General features: G+C 39.2%; 1 pseudogene; it reads left to right on the forward strand.

The window, feature by feature from the left end:
* The window catches only part of LOC145793623 (2-alkenal reductase (NADP(+)-dependent)-like), a 92253-nt pseudogene extending 77330 nt beyond the window's left edge, over positions 1-14923 (forward strand).
* The last annotated feature ends 3534 nt before the right edge of the window (positions 14924-18457 follow it).

The following is an 18457-nucleotide window of genomic DNA, read 5'->3' on the forward strand; positions in this document are numbered from 1 at the left end:
CACAAAAGCCCCAAACTTTCACAAATTACCAAACCAAGCCCAACATCTCAAAATACCAAAATTTAAAGACAAAACCCATAGAGAGGAGTAGGTTATCCCTACCTCGAAGTTTTAGCCCAAAAGGAGATGAAGACTCCAAGATCAACTTGCTCCAAATCCAAACTTTTTCAGATTAAAATGAAGCCCTCGACGATCAACAACCTTTTTGTAAAGGCCAAAGGTGAGTAAATCACTCCTACTAGATCAAAACCTAGAGAGAAGGTAGAGTCTAGAGTGAGAGGCTCAACTATGGTGATTTTGGAAAAGTAAGAGAGAGAAGAGAAAGTGAAAAAGTGATTTGAAAAGTCACAATTTCGGAACTTTAACCCAGGTCTCCGCTCGAGCGTAAAACACCCCGCTCGAGCGGCCACTCACAGACTTACGCTCGAGCGGCCAACCTCCCGCTCGAGCGCAGAATGCACTCGCCCAGCACTTTTGCAGAACCAGGCCTCCGCTCGAGCTCCCAACCCTACGCTCGAGCTCACAACACTGCACAACAAGATACTGGATGGATGTAATCTACGCTCGAGCGCCAACACCTCCGCTCGAGCGTACAGGCCAAAAATCTGGGCAACTAGTTTTGGTTTCTAAACTCAACCAACCTGTAACAAACCCGCTCAACACATCCTATAACTCAAATACAAAGTAAAAAGGATGCAAACAAGATAATAAACAACTACCAACATCCACGGACACATGTCCGGATCACGTATAACAAGGGTAAACCCGGGATCGCTATAATCTCCCCCCCTTAAAGAATTTCGTCCCCGAAATTAAACACAAGTTTTCAAAACAAGTCTTCCTTCATTTTAGACAATGTTACAATTTAACATTCAACAATTCAACCCATTACCGGTCATCCCATCCCTTTAACAAGAGACATATCACAATATGTAAACAACATATGTACTTTCAACATGCATCAACATTATGCACTATCCTTCCAATTTCAACAATATATTCAACAGATAAAATGTTACTTTCAACTTCCATATGAGGCAAGTTCCAAAACATACTTCCAATAACCAAAACATTTTCAATGTTTCACAACTTAAGACATATATCCAAGCTCTTAAGTTCAACAAAATGTAAAATTTAAACATAAGATTACATATCAACAAACAAGTCCGGATATTCCTCACGGACTTCCAACTCACGTTCCCAAGTGGCTTCCTCCACTCCGTGATGTTTCCACAAGACTTTCACCAAAGGAATGGTCTTGCCACGCAGGACCTGATCCCGCCTATCCAAGACCCGAACCGGTCTCTCCTCATACGAGGCATCCTCATCTACCTCTAAATCAGTCCAATCCAACACATGTGATGGATCTGGCTCATACTTCCGAAGCATACTCACATGAAACACGTCATGCACTCCGGACAACTGCGGCGGTAAGGCTAACCGATAAGCAACCTCACCTATCCTTTCAAGGATCTCAAAAGGACCAATAAACCGAGGGGATAATTTCCCACTCTTCCCAAACCTCATCAGGCCTCGCCTAGGTGATATCTTCAGAAAGACATGATCACCTACCTCAAACGCCAAAGGCCTCCTCCTACGGTCGGCATAACTCTTTTGTCGACTCTGGGCTGTAACAAGCCTCCTACGGATAAGCTCAACTTTCTCCGTCGTCTCCCTAACCAACTCCGGACCCCACAAAGGTGCATCACCCACCTCGGCCCAACAAACTGGAGACCTACACGGTCGGCCATACAAGGCCTCAAACGGTGCCATACCGATGCTAGACTGAAAACTATTGTTGTAGGCAAACTCTACCAATGGCAAGTGCCTCTCCCACGTCCCACTGAAGTCCAGGACACAACCCCGAAGCATATCCTCGAGGATCTGAATAGTACGCTCGGACTGCCCGTCAGTCTGAGGATGATAAGCCGTACTAAAGGTCAACTTAGTGCCCAAGGCACTCTGCAAACTCTGCCACAATCTAGCAGTAAAACGAGGATCTCTATCTGAGACGATCGTCACTGGGACCCCGTGCAATCTCACTACGTCCCGAATATACAAATCGGCAAGATGGTCTACCGAATCTCTCACGCGCATAGGAATAAAGTGCGCCGACTTAGTCAACCGGTCTACAACCACCCAAATAGCATCACTACCCCGTTGAGTCCTCGGAAGACCTACAACGAAGTCCATAGTGACATGCTCCCACTTCCACTCGGCAATAGGCAAGGGTTGCAACAAACCCGCTGGCCTCTGATGCTCGGCCTTCACTTGCTGGCAAGTAAGGCACTTCGATACGAAAACAGCCACATCTTTCTTCATACCCCGCCACCAAAACTGGCGACCCAAATCCTGATACATCTTAGTACCTCCCGGATGCACCGCAAGGCGCGAATGATGAAACTCTCGGAGTACTTCCTCTCGGCAAGACTCCGGTACAAACAAACGGTCTCGGTATCTCACACTCAGGTCGGGATACACCGTCAAACCCTTCTCAACTTTCCCACTGGAGATCTTCTCTCGGAGGGATTCTACCTCAAGGTCACCTCTCTGTGCCTCTAACACTCTAATCACAAGTGTAGGCTGCGCAACAACAGAAAACAAGGCCGCAGCCTCAACGGATTCGCCTAGTAGCAAATCAAACTCGCCAAGTGCTCCCAACATTTCCCATTCTCGGATGGCTATACAAGCTACATCACTAATGGTTTTCCTACTAAGGGCATCGGCCACAACATTGGCCTTTCCCGGATGATAATGCAACTCAAAATCATAATCCTCGATGAACTCCATCCATCTCCTCTGCCTCAAATTCAAGTCTCTCTGTGTAAACAGATACTTCAAACTCTTATGATCCGAGAATACCTCGAACTTCTCACCATAAAGGTAGTGCCTCCAGACTTTCAAGGCAAAGATCACTGCTGCTAACTCTAGGTCGTGAGTAGGGTAATTCTTCTCGTGTATTTTCAACTGACGTGAGCCATAAGCTACCACTTTCCCCTCTTGCATCAACACACAACCCAAACCCTCTCGTGAGGCATCACAATAAACCGCATAACCCAACCCTCTCTCCGGAATAATCAACACCGGAGCGGTGGTCAATCTAACTTTCAGCTCTTGGAACGACTTTTCACAAGTCTCACTCCACACAAACTTGACTCCCTTCCGAGTCAGTCTAGTCAACGGTGACGCTAACCTGGAGAAATCTTTCACAAACCGACGGTAATACCCAGCTAATCCCAGAAAACTGCGGATCTCGAACACACTCTTAGGCTGTGCCCAATCTTGCACGGCCTCAACCTTGGATGTATCAACAGACACCCCTTCCCCGGATACCACGTGGCCTAAGAATTTGACTTCCCTCAGCCAGAACTCACACTTCCCAAACTTGGCATACAGCCTATGGGCTCTAAGTAACTCAAGCACCACTCTCAAGTGTTCCTCGTGCTCCTCCTTAGATGACGAATAGATAAGGATATCGTCCACAAAAACAACCACAAAGCGGTCTAAGAACTCCCGGAAAATCCGGTTCATCAAGTCCATAAAGACTGCCGGTGCATTGGTAAGCCCAAATGGCATCACCAGAAACTCATAATGGCCATACCGCGTACGGAATGCCGTCTTCGGAATATCTTCCTCCCTGACCCTCAACTGATGGTAACCCGATCTCAAGTCTATCTTAGAGAAACAACGGGAACCCTTCAACTGGTCAAACAAATCATCTATTCGGGGCATAGGATACTTATTCTTAACCGTAGCCCGATTCAACTTCCGGTAGTCTATACACAATCTCAAGGCACCATCTTTCTTTTTAACAAAGAGGGCCGGTGCTCCCCACGGTGAAACACTAGGGCGAACAAAGCCCTTATCGAGCAATTCCTGGAGCTGAACTTTCAACTCAACCAACTCTGCTGGAGCAAAACGGTAAGGTGCCATAGAAATCGGCGCCGTACCAGGCACTAAATCAATAGAGAACTCTATCTCTCGGTAAGGTGGCAAACTAACAAGATCTTCGGGAAAGACATCCGAATACTCACAAACCACCCTCGGCAATACATGCTGGGTCTCACCACTCTCACCACTTTCAAAGCTAGCAAGTAGACTACTAAGCTCACTTCGCCCTCGCGAATCATACCCCGGTGGCAAAACACTACCAACCCGGTCTCCCAAGAAATGGAACCACTCCCCGCTCAAGGTACATAATGTAACCCTCTGGCGGTAACAATCAATAACAGCCCGGTATGACGATAACCAGTCCATACCCAAAATAACATCAAAACCCCTCATGGGCATGACAACAAATGGAAAAGGAAGCCTATAGTCGGCGACCTCTATATCACATCCTCTAACACCCTGTTTCAGAATCAACTCACCACCCAAAGGCGATACCACACAAATAGGAGATGCTAACTGTGCTAACTCCAATTCCAAAACAGATGCAAATGCAGCAGATACAAAAGAATGAGATGCACCCGTGTCTATCAACACATTAGCAACTGAGTTGCAAAACAGAAAAGTACCTCTCACTACTGATGGAGTCGGTACTAAATCCTGCGCGGTAACAGCATACACGCGCCCCGTAGGCCCCTGGTCTACCTGCTCACCTCTCGGAGCAAAAGACTGCTGCACAGACTGGGATGACGAAGCTCCCGGATTGGCCCTCGAGGCCTGCACAGACTGAGCTGGCTGAAAACCTTGCGTCTGCCTAGAACCAGACGCTCTCGAAGTGGCACACAACTGTGGGCAAAACCTCTTCATGTGCCCAGGTTGTCCACACTGAAAACAAGTCAAGAGCTGCCCCCTGCCCAAACTCTGACTCTGCGGTCTAGCTGAAGAAGAAGCAGCTTTCTGACCCCCACCCTTCTGCGGGCAAACAGAAACCTTGTGACCCAACTGGCCACACTTGTAACAAGTGAATTCTCCCTGACTGCCTCTCCCCGAGCCTACACTAGGCACTGGAAAGGTCGATCTAGAGACTGCACCCTGAGACTGCTGAGGGTTAGAACCCCTCTGCCTCCTGCCATCACTCTGACTATCCTGGCTCCTCTTGGAGCCTCTCTGACCCTCATCCTCCTCCTGCATCATAAGCTCCATATGAGCTGCAGCATCTACCAGGTGTCTATACTCTCGAATATAAGACCCACCAATTCTCAACTTGAGGCCCCGCCTCAACTTCCGCTCAAACTCATAGCAACGGCGTTCCTCAGACGCCACCAGTTCAGGTGCAAACCTAGACAGACTGGTAAAAGTAGCCTCAAACTCGGCCACTGACAAGCCCTGCTGATTAAGCCGGCTAAACTGATCCCTCAGCTTCTCCCTAGCTGCTGCTGATAAAAACCTCTCCTGAAAAGCATTCACAAACGCCTCCCAAGTACCACCAACACGAGCTTTCTCGTACTTCCACCATTGACCCGCATCTCCCTTCAGTTGGAAGGATGCCAAGGTCACTTTCAGTGCTCCGTCCTCGATGCCAAGCATCTCAAACGTCTTCGTTGTCTGTTCGAGCCATTCATCTGCCTTAAGCGGCTCTTTAGGATCCCCGATAAACTCGTCCGGATTACACCGAAAGAACTCCCTCTTCAAGAAGGAAGGCCCTGTCTCAGCTGCCTGATTCCCAGCTCTAAGAATACCTAAAGCTCCTGCTATCTCTCTGGCCAAGGCACCCATAGCCTGCTGACCTACTGGCTCGGCCACATTGGCCTGCCCAACTCCCTCCTGCACTGCCGGGATCTCACCCTGTAACGGTACTTCCTGCCTCGCAGGTCTACCACGCCTAGCACCTCTTCCTCGTCCTGACATCCTAATAAAGGCAACACAGAACGTTAGCACATTCATAGGTGTGCCGAAACTAATCACTCACGTCCTAATGCATGGACAACTGTAATTCACTCCACATAAGCACATAAACACATAAGCACTTACGAACTTCATTTCCGAATAATGATAGTCCCGAGACGTTACTAGAGTTCCGGTTAGAAACAGCATTGATCAAGTGCTTTTCCAACAAGACTCCCAGAAACTCAAGGATCCAATCAACATCCTAGAAATTAAATCCCATACCCACATAGTCACATAAGCATGTTATCAATTGAGCACATAGCATATGATACTACATCTAAGTCTCTATCAAGCGAGACAAACCCATTGTGATCCTAATCACTTCCCACGTACCCAAAGTATTCGAACCCGGTACGCTCTGATACCAAGTTGTAACGCCCTCAAAATAATAACAATAAACCCATCAGATAAGACATGCATTTACATATAAACTAACCACATTCTTTCATTCATTAGAGTTCCATTACTTAAGTATTACATGTTAACCTCATAACAAAATGCCCTACGGGCTTACAGCTTTCCAAGTTAACACTTGGTTACAACAAAGAGTTCTAACTCGTTTACACACTAAGCCCTTGGCTTGAAATTACATGTAATACATCAAAAGTAAAACGACAAAACTATGCCCGCCACTAGCCTTCCAGCTATGTCCTTGGAGGTGGCATGCTTCCTGTACCTGAAAATGATGTTCCCATATAGGGTGAGCCACAGCCCAGTAGAAATACACTAAACCAACCATGAACAATGACTAAAACATTAGCAATTGATAGTTGGTCAACACTGATTCAATCACATAAATTACATATTTATGTCAACGACTTACAAGTCCCAATTACTTTTCATTTTCCCTTTTTCAACAGATAAGCATGCTAGCTCTATCATCATTTCCACAGATATGTATAAAAACTATATCTCACATTCAGATAAGCATAAAAGCTATATCCACATTCTCAACAGATATGTATATCAACAATATCCACAGATAAGCATACAAGCTGTATCCACACTCTACAACAGATATGTATATCAACAATATCCACAGATAAGCATACAAGCTGTATCCACACTTCACTTCACAAAGATAAGCATATGAGCTCTATCTTCACTTCTCTAGACAAGCATATGAGCTCTGTCTACGGAGTACATCCCCTATCTCCTCCAAATACCTATCCGGTTTAGAGGTCCATCCCCTATCTTCCCCTAAACCGCGGAGTACATCCCCTATCTCCTCCTCTACACATAACGTATATAAACACATTGGTTCTATATACAATCACACAATACAAACAATTAATGTATTCTAGCAACTGTCAAGTTCCATAACACATTCCATTGATTAGTTTCAGTTTGCCTAATCAACATACATTGTCTACATCAATCACGACTATCCTCCACCGATAGCCCCAAGCAGTTATTTCTAAAACAGAAAATAAATGCGCAAATGGATATTCAATCAACATTTCATTTCCTCATTTCTCACCAATTAATTATCCCAATTAATTAAACAATGTAATTAGGCCATTTTCCATAATTACCATTTCAACCCTTAGGTTCCATTTTCATCAATGATTCAACAATCATTCTATTTTTCTATGCCAAACCTGCATCTAGGTTTATGATGAGTAAAACCCCAACCTTTGTAAAATTACACAAAAGCCCCAAACTTTCACAAATTACCAAACCAAGCCCAACATCTCAAAATACCAAAATTTAAAGACAAAACCCATAGAGAGGAGTAGGTTATCCCTACCTCGAAGTTTTAGCCCAAAAGGAGATGAAGACTCCAAGATCAACTTGCTCCAAATCCAAACTTTTTCAGATTAAAATGAAGCCCTCGACGATCAACAACCTTTTTGTAAAGGCCAAAGGTGAGTAAATCACTCCTACTAGATCAAAACCTAGAGAGAAGGTAGAGTCTAGAGTGAGAGGCTCAACTATGGTGATTTTGGAAAAGTAAGAGAGAGAAGAGAAAGTGAAAAAGTGATTTGAAAAGTCACAATTTCGGAACTTTAACCCAGGTCTCCGCTCGAGCGTAAAACACCCCGCTCGAGCGGCCACTCACAGACTTACGCTCGAGCGGCCAACCTCCCGCTCGAGCGCAGAATGCACTCGCCCAGCACTTTTGCAGAACCAGGCCTCCGCTCGAGCTCCCAACCCTACGCTCGAGCTCACAACACTGCACAACAAGATACTGGATGGATGTAATCTACGCTCGAGCGCCAACACCTCCGCTCGAGCGTACAGGCCAAAAATCTGGGCAACTAGTTTTGGTTTCTAAACTCAACCAACCTGTAACAAACCCGCTCAACACATCCTATAACTCAAATACAAAGTAAAAAGGATGCAAACAAGATAATAAACAACTACCAACATCCACGGACACATGTCCGGATCACGTATAACAAGGGTAAACCCGGGATCGCTATAGAGAGTCCATCCCCTATCTTCCCTCAAACCCTGGAGTACATCTCCTATCTCCTCCTACACAATACACATATTCCAAGTATATAAGCAATTATCATGTACGGGAATCAACCAATACACATATTTGATGTATTATTCCAACTGTCATATTCAATGACATACTCAATGTGATTAGTTTCAGTTTTCCCTAATCATCATACAGTGTCTACAACAATCAAGACTAGCCTCCACCGATAGCCCAAAGCAGTTATTTCTAAACAGACAATAAATGCATTAAACAGATATAATCTCAACATTTCCATAGGTGAGTGATAAATTAATCCAACTACACCATTCAATCCCATAATTTCCCAATTTCATGGATTTCAACTCAATTCCATATTTTCCCAAATTAATTATACTAATTAATTTATTTCAATAATTAGGGCATTTTGCCCCAATCCTCAATATCAACCCTAAGGTTTGATTTCACCAATTTAACAACAATAATTCCATTTTTCAATGTCTCACATACACATGGGTTTTAATATTTGAAAACCCCTCTTTTATAAATTATACAATAACCCCTACTTTTCCAACAATTACCCAAACAACCCCAACTAATCAAAATGACCAAAATTAAAGACAAAGCTCATAAGATGGAGTAGGATATCCCTACCTCGAAATTAGAGGCCCAAAGGAGAAGATGACCAAAACCCAAAGTGCTCCAAATCCATAAATTTTCAGATTAAAAGAAAGCCCAAGCCACCCTCTATCCTTTTTATAAAGAACTTAGGGTAGAAACACTCAAGAACTAGATCAATCCCTAGAGAGAAGGTGTATAGAGAGAGAGAGAGAGAGCTCGGATCTAGGGTTTGCAAAATGAAAGAGATGATAAAATGAAGTGTTTCCCCGCTGCTGGCTACTGATATAACACAGGCTCTCTTGAGCGATGGATTGGTTGCTCGAGCGACCAGACACAAAGAACCCTCGCTCGAGCGTAGAAATACTCGCTCGAGCCAACAAAACGAAGCTTCAGGTCTGCAACCCAGAAGCACGCTCGAGCGAAGAAACTCAAAACATACACCTTGCTCACTCAAGCGAAGGAAATCTTGCTCGAGCCAAGAAACATAGCTCGCAGGTCAAAAAGAGACGCAGACGCATGATCGAGCGCAAGAGTTCTCGCTCGAGCCACCAGACACAAAACTCAACACTCGCTCGAGCACGGAAAACCTGGCTCGAGTGAAGGAACTAAAACACAGATCTCGCTCGAGTGACAAAAGCCTCGCTCGAGCGAAGAACCAAAAATTCTGGACAGCAACCATTTGCTCCCAATCACACCCAACCTGTAACAATCCTGCCCAAAACATCCTATAACTCAAATATAAGGTATTGATGGACAGAAATAAGATATATACAACAACCAACATCCACGGAACCAAGTCCAGATTACACTAATCAATGGAGGGAAAACCGGGATCGCTATAGAGCCAGCAACATTTTGACCAGCTCAGCACCCAGGTTCAAGACGAAGCATTCGAGACGCGGTCAGTGATAAACGCCTTGTTTGCCCAGCATTTCCCCCCACCGCCACCACTGGATTCTCAATAGTACTAGACTATCATTTTCTTTGTCTCTTTTATTTCTGTATTTACTTTTAGTTGTTTCTCTTTCTTAAAAAAATTAAATAAAAAAAAAGTGTGTGTGCGTGTGTGTGTGTTTCTATTTGCCTACCTGGATGTGCACCTACAATCTCTGGTAATATTCTCCCTTGCCTATTTACTTAGCATTTTCTTCTATTGAGGACAATGTCATATTCAAATTGGGGGATGAGGGTATTTTATTATCTGCATTTCTATTTGGCTCATAATTCATGCTTATACTTGCTTCATTTGATTGCACTACTTCACTTGATATTGATTAGTTGCTAGTAGGGTTATGATATTTGCATATGTTAATTGGGAAGCATAGTAGACTTGTATGAAAAGGGTTTATTGGGTAAACACTCGCATATGATGTTTACATTAAGATAGATGTTTGTGGATGTGATATTAGTACATTCATCATGAGTATGCCTTGACTCACATGAACACACTATCATAGTGGTGACCTCTCTACTATAATCCTTGGAATATATCATTAATAATTGCTAGTGTTGCAGGAAAGAATAAATGACTAGCCTTGATTCTCAAAAAAAAAACAAAAAAATAAATAAATAAAAAAAACGTGACTCATTTGGGTTCGTAGCCTCTTTAACTCGAGTTATTAAGCTCGTAGGGGTGTCTTCACACCTAATGCCCTAAAACCGTCTGGTTTGGGAGTCATTGGCCCAATACTGACTACATGGGTTAATTAGAAAGCTTAAGGGACCTAAACAATGCACAATTAAGGAAAATAAGGAAAAAGACTTGTTCGGATTCGTAGCCTTTTTAACTCAAGTTATTAAGCCCGTAGGGGTGCCTTTACACCTAGTGCCCTAAAACCATCTGGTTTGGGAGTCATTGGCCCAATGCTTGCTACAAGGGTTGATTAGAAAGCTTAATGGATCAGAGCATTGTACAGTCTTTAAAAAAAATAAAAAATAAAATAAAAACATTTTGAGAATCCTGGTTACAAAAGTTTAAATCTTGTATGTATATGTTGGGGGTTATTATGAGTTACACTTAGCTATTATAGTGGTCAGTTAACTAGTTATGGAGATTGCACGTTACACCGATGTTACTGATGATGTGTTCTACTAATATTCACAAGTACATAGAACTTGATTTGTGTAATATTGAATTGCGGTCTTTACTCAATAGATTCCTTCATACTTGTCTACTGTGTCTTCAATGACTCATCATGTCTTAATATTCCACTGTAGTGACACATGAGTTAATTCTGGAGTGGTGTAGTGTGATTGATTATTGTTGGATAGATGTGAATATGATAATGTTTGTGGGTATCATTTCGGGAAACCCTCACGAGACTTTACTCGTCCACTTGGGATAACTTTGTGGTTTAAAGGCTTGTTGCATATACTAAATGCAACCGTTCATCCTATGAAAGAGGAGATTGCTAGATTTTGTTTAATTTTTTTATTTATTTCCTTCTTTATTCCTTGCTTGAGGACTAGCAAGTTGTAAGTTGGGGGATGTAATTAAGGCCAAATTATGCAACACTGAGGCCGTTAATTAGGATCTCTTAACTTTACTTGCTTGTCAAATTATATATTTTATGTCTGTTTAATGTCAATCAGGTTATATGTAGTGGGAGCATAAAATGAGTAAAAATGCAGGACTTGTGGAGAAAAGTTCATCCCGCAAGTGCATTTTTCCTACACGTGTGGCAGCACCTCAAAAATCATGCCACTTTTTAAACCTGTTTGAAAGACAACAGAGGTATAAAAGGGCAAAAAAGAGGTTGGAATAGGGTTCTGAAATTTTGAAAGAGAAAGAAGAGGCTAGGGTTTCGGAAAAGGTGATTCTCGATCTTCAATGCAAATTCCCACGGAGGGTTCCATCTCTTCCACCTCTTCCCACTCTTTCATGAGTGGCTAGACTCTTTTTTTCTAGGGTTTTGTTGAACCCTAGCTATGTAATTCGGTTTTCCTTTTGATTTTTTGATTATGTAAAGATTTGAACAATTGTATGGTGTTTTATAAGTTTCATATATATATATATATATATATATATTTTCCACTATTTCTTCAAGTATTCGGCTTTCTATGATTGTTGAATGCTTTTCCATACAATAGTTTTCTAGTCTTTCATATTCAAGGTATGAGAAGAGCCATACTACGATGGACGAGTCATGTCGCTACCCTAGTTTAGAGCGAACCATTCGTACTACTTGAGATGGTTCGTGCCCGTACATTGAACGTGATGATTTTCTTGATAAATGCTTTGAACTTGTAGTTGCAAAGTATTATTCCGTTCAAACCATAGTATAATTGATTTCAAATTGAAACCTTATTTATATAACTAGTGGTGAACACATTGCCCTAGATTTTTTCCCAAATCAATAAATTCATCTTTATTTATAATTGCTAGATATTTAATTATTATTAGGTTATGAACAATCAATCTTTTTATCAAAATTAATTTAGGAATTTAACAATTAAATTAGTTTAGTTTCTTAATTGTCCTTGTGGATCGATACCTGGACTTACCGTTATTCTAAGGAATTCGGTATAGTTTAGTGTTTAATTTTGGTGTGTGAAACGACCCATCACCTTATTATACATTATAGTGATAATGTCTTTGCATGAGCTTCTTTGTAATTACAACTACTGCCTATCAAGGGAATTATGATTATGACGACACAGCCTAACCTCTAGAGTTTGAGTATTTGATAACTTTTGAATTTCCTAGTCAATCAAAATAAACAGCGTTTTTTATCCCAATTCAACATTGAGGAAGTCATAGTATGAACTTTATTGGGAACAATATTCCTGGTAGTTTGCTGGTTATGCTCAAGATGCAAAAGATCTAAAGATGGTTATTAATATTATTATACAATGCGATTGGTAGATACATCATTTTTTTCACACATACCAGCATTAGTTTACAACTAATTTCTATCTAAAGCTGTCTTCTTCTTCTTCTTCTTTCCTAGATTATTATGCTGAACTTGCAAACTGGTAAAGTAAGTTTAATCCTTATGACCATTTGTGGACATTATGTTGGTTTGATGAAGTAGAATCACATCACTTGTTCAAAGTCCTATGCACCACCTTTCATTGACATTTTCAAGTAGTTATAAGGTAGATTATTTTTTACTTGATTTTAGGATAAGGTGAATTCAGTAGGTGACATTTTTCATTGTCCCATCCCATCTAGATCTATGGCTTTGTATTCTCACTTGGACAATTGATGAAGTTTATTGCTGAAAATTCATAAAAGGCAAGCATTTTGCTATAGTTCAGTCAGTAGTTCATTCCATCAGAGGGCATATATTGCTTGGAATTTTCAAAACCTTAGTTATCATGCTTTCCTCTATAAGATGTGCAAAACCCATATTTTTATCGAATTCTCCTCTGCTTTTTTTTTTTTTTTTTTTTTTTTTTGGATGCTCAATTGTTGCTTTGAATCTACACTTTGTAGGCATGCCTGGTATTGTAGCCTATGCTGGTTTTTATGTGGTATGCTCTCCTAAACAAGGAGAGTATATTTTCGTTTCAGTTGCCACTGGAGCTGTTGGTCAGCTTATTGGGCAGTTTGCAAAGTTATTAGGCTGTTATGTTGTTGGAAGTGTCGGAACCAAAGAAAAAGTGAGTGCCACATTTCCATTATGCTATTCATGCTAAAATAACCAGTTAGTGGCTGTCGAATCAGAACTATATTGATTGCTCAATTTATGTGGTCTGACACCTTTTCCTTTACTAGCATGTTTGCAACCATCACAAATTTAGAAATTTTAGTGAAGAAGTATATTAAGCTGGGATAGAGCAGGCATGGTCACTGACTCTCTTCTATTTTTTGTACTTTTGTTATTTTTCAACCAAGGTTGATCTGTTGAAGAACAAATTTGGATTTGATGAAGCTTTTAATTACAAAGAAGAGAAGGACTTGGAAGCAGCTCTGAAAAGGTTAGCAAGTCATGTTCTTGTAGAGAAATACATAACAGCACTAAAAGGTTTAAAGCCCAAGTACATTGCTGGATAGAAGGGCGGGCTACTAATATGGACAACCGTGTTCAAGAAATGCCCCTTGATGAATAAAGCTTTAAATTCTACGAGTCACCTTTTGACTTGCCTTGTATAAAATAGATGGTGTCCAAAACTCAGCTCCTTGGGGTCGTTTCTTGACACTTTTGTTTCCTGTGTTTCTGTTTCTGTTTCTGTTTTAATTTTTTTGGAAACTAAAAACAATAACTTGTTTGTTTATTGTTCTCGTTTAAACCAAAAAAAAAAACGGAATTGATTTTAAAATTTCCCAATTTTTTGGAAACCAAAAAAAAAAAGGTGATTTTTCACTTGTTTTCAAAATAAGTTTTCACCCTCTCCTCCCCCACCATGCATTAGCCCCCACCACCTACCAAAAAACAAGCAATTGACAATGTTAACAAACAACCCCTAGTTGGCTTTGTTATATTTCTTCGGGAAAGTGTTGGTCTATTTACAAGCCATACTAAGAAAGAGCCTTCTTGGTATTAACTGGAATTACCTTTTTTTGGTAGGGTATTTTTTTTATTCCCTTTCAAGTTGATTATCTTCATTCTCTACGATATTTACTTTGAAAATGTTGGAGCAAAGATGCTTGATGTAGTAATTCTCAACATGAGACTCCGCGGTCACATTGCTGTGTGTGGTATGATCTCACAGTACAACCTTGAACAACCCAAAGGTGTACACAACTTGTTCTGTCTTATCACAAAACCAGTCCCTATGGAAGGATTTATAGTTTTTGATTACTATCACCTGTATCCAAAGTTTCTGGACGTGATCTTGCCCCACATAAAAGAAGGAAAAATCACATACGTGGAAGAAGTAGCTGAAGGCCTAGAGAGTGCCCCAGCAGCTCTTATTGGGCTATTTGTCAGTCGCAATGTTGGCAAACAGGTGGTGGCTGTTGCTCGTGAATGTGATGTTATTGATGTCCTAGTAAACCCTAATGTAAATTCTTGTTATGCATTGACTAAACTTATTACAGAAATGGTTTCTTATTGGGATGATGTTGCTAGAAGTAGTTTTTTGAAGTTTTAATCAATTTGTTTTCAACTGAAAATATTTATATTTCTTAGTTTTGTTTGGATATTTATATTTTTTCCAACTTTCAACCCTTAAAAACTTTCTTTGTTTAAGCTACTGAATGAAATGAGATTAACATTCCTAAGCCTGTGAGTCTTAGAATATTGTATCTTATTCCATATTTGAATTGGTTTCCTATCCCAAATTTTTGGTTTAGTGGAATTGACAAAATTTTATTCAATTCTCAGCATACTTTTATACTACCTTTGATAATGTTTTTCTATAGTTTCAATTAATACATCTTTATTTACACAAAAAAATATAAAAAAAAATTACAATCACTCTAGAATCGCATTTTATGACTAAACTAAAATGTTTTCTTTTTTATATTATAAATTTTATTACATATATAAAATTCTTATTCGTTATTGCAAAATAAATAAAAACAAATTAAACATGCATAATTGCTCTTTAAATTGAATATTTAGATATCATTGTCAAGAAATTAATGAAAATAAATAGTGTAATACCATATGGCTAGTGACATAAAATAGGAAAAAATATCACATCAGTAAAATTTTAACAAAATAATTACAAATCAATGAAAATTTTTATAACTATTAATAATTAAAATTGTTAACTTTTTTGTAAATATATAATAAAAAAAATCAAAATTACTCAAGTGTAATTACCCCTATAAAATAATAATAATAATCTAGTAATGTATACCAATTCCCATATAATATTGGCACATTAGGTTTGTTTTTATGAATATGATGATATGATAGGAGCTTAAACTAAAAGTATTGAGGAGTAGTCTTATGTTAAAAAATAGTAAACCAAAAATAAAAGTACATAATAAAGTAGTATTTATTATATAATAATAATGAGAATCGAGCTCACTCTGTCTTTTCCAAGGTCCAAAGCAATTTTTAATATGAGGTCCCTTATATATATATATAAATATTTGTATATTATATAAAGAAAATGAGATTTTTAACTTACAAGCTTTGTAGAAGTTCTAATATTCTAATCTTATTTTTTTAATTTTTTTATTTTAAATAAAAAAACTTTAGCATTGGTTGACTTCTCCTAACCCACAAGCATTTCTGACTTTTCATATACTTATTGCCTCACCATTTTTAATTTCTCCTATACACTATAGTTAGTGATGGGATTGTTAAATTATTTTTATAAACAAAAAATTTAAATTTATATATTAAAAAATATCTAAAATAAATATAAATTCTTATTAAAAAATAATAGGATGGTTGCAATTGCGGAAAAAAAAAAGAGGAAAAAATTACACTGTAAAAAATAATTTGTATATTAAAAAATATGTAAAAGAAATATAAATTCTTATTAAAAAAATAATAGGTTGCAATTGTAAAAAAAAAAAGAAAAAAATTACACTGTTCATTTCATTAAAATCTAAAAAAATAATTTCTATATTAAAAAAACTCTCACAATTTGACCTAATAATATAAGGCAATCTTCTTTACCGTATCAGCATGAATTTGTAAGTTTAATTGTGAATTTCTACCATTTCTTAACAAAAGAAAATTAAAATTCTTACTATATCACGGGATTGAAAGTTTCTGTGCCTATTTTTGAAAGAAAAAAATAAATAAAAATCAGCACTGTAACGCCCTCAAAATAATACATATAAACCAATCATTCTAGACATCCATAGACATAGAAGAATAAAACATATTTCCATTCATCATAGTATTTAGTTCAAAAGTATTACATGTTGACAAGAAAAGTAAATACCCTATGGGCTTACAACTTTTCAAGTCAACACTTGGGTTCAACAAAAGAGAGTTCTAACTGTAAACACATTAAGCCCTTGGCTTGAATTTACATGTAATACACAAGATAATCACAAAAGTAAGCCTTCAGCTTCTACAACCTCCCAAGCTACATCCTTGGAGGCAGCATATCACCTGCACCTGAAAATGATGTTCCATATAGGGTAAGCCAAGCCAAAGCCCAGTAGAGATATGCTAAACATAATATGAACGATAACTAAAACATTAGCTTTTGATAAATGTTTAACTCATATAAACTAGCGTACATCTCTTTCATAACCAATCCATATTTGCAAATATATATATACATATCAATCCCTTTTCGTTTCATTATCCAAACCAATTCATAGATATGGTTCTCTATTCATCCAGACAGTTTATAATGAGACTACAACTCATGTTAACAATACATCGATCATAATCGCTTAATATGAGACTACAACTCATATCATTAACATTTCCATACTTCAATTCGAAATAAGACTACAACTCATATCAATAACACTTCAACACTTCAATTCATCTACGTTATGCAAGCGTAATCAAGATTTCGGGACTTTCACCTTGGACACTCCGGCCAACTTAGTTATCAATGGAGTCCATCTCCTATCTCCTCCCAAACAGGTTTGAGAGTACATCCCCTATCTCCTCTCAAACCTTGGAGTACATTCCCTATCTCCTCCCAAACAAGATACATATGCAATGTATTTAAACGCTTATCATATAGAATGATCAAGCAAGCACATATTCAATGTGTTATTCCATCCGTCATATTCAATGACATACTCAATTGATTAGTTTTAATTCACCTAATCATCATGCAGTGTCTACAACAATCAAGACTATCCTCCACCGATAGCCCAAAACAATTATTTCTAAACAGATAATAAATTCATCAAACAGATAAATTATCAACATATTCATAGATGAGTGATTAATCAATCCAACTACACCATTCCATCTCATAACTTTCCAATTTTATTATTTCCAAATCAATTTCACATTCTCATAATTAATTTCATTAATTACACCAATGACCCAATTAAAACCCAATTAAACCCAACTAAGGTATTTTTCCTATTTTCTCAAAATTGACCCAAAGGTACAAATATCATCAATAAACATCAATAACCTCATTTTAAGACCCATATAAACATGTATAGTTCAAATGGAACAAAACCCCTCTTTATACATTTCAAGTTTTGAAACCCCAACACCCAAAATTTCCCAACTTCAACATTAAATCAAAATGACCACATGTCTATGTCAAAGGCCATAAATATGAGTATTTATTCCTACCTCAAATGAAGAGACCCAAAGGAGATGATGAAGAAACTCGAAAGTGCTCCAAACCCACAACTTTTCGGATCAAAATGGAGGTCTTGAGAAGCTCCAACACTTTAATGAAGACACAAGGGTTGGGTCTCACTAAATCAAGATCAAAATGTAGAGAGAGAGGGTATTCTAGAGAGAGAAGCTCTCAAATGAGGGTTTTGGAAAGTTAGAGAGAGAGAGAGCAAAAAAAGTGATTCAAAATGGCTTCACCATGGACTGAAATACACACAGTCCGCTCAAGCGTGGAACTCCCCGCTCGAGCGTCTGACACAAACTCCTGCTTGAGCATGAAAAGCGCCGCTCGAGCACGGAATGCACTCTTCCAGAAGTTCTGCAGACAAAGGTCCCCGCTCGAGCGTGAAAGTTGACGCTCGAGCGTCTGATGCACAATCCCAGTATTTCA

Source organism: Camellia sinensis, chromosome 6 (genome assembly GCF_055761805.1).
Source record: "Camellia sinensis isolate YWXY chromosome 6, ASM5576180v1, whole genome shotgun sequence".
Lineage (NCBI taxonomy): Eukaryota > Viridiplantae > Streptophyta > Magnoliopsida > Ericales > Theaceae > Camellia > Camellia sinensis.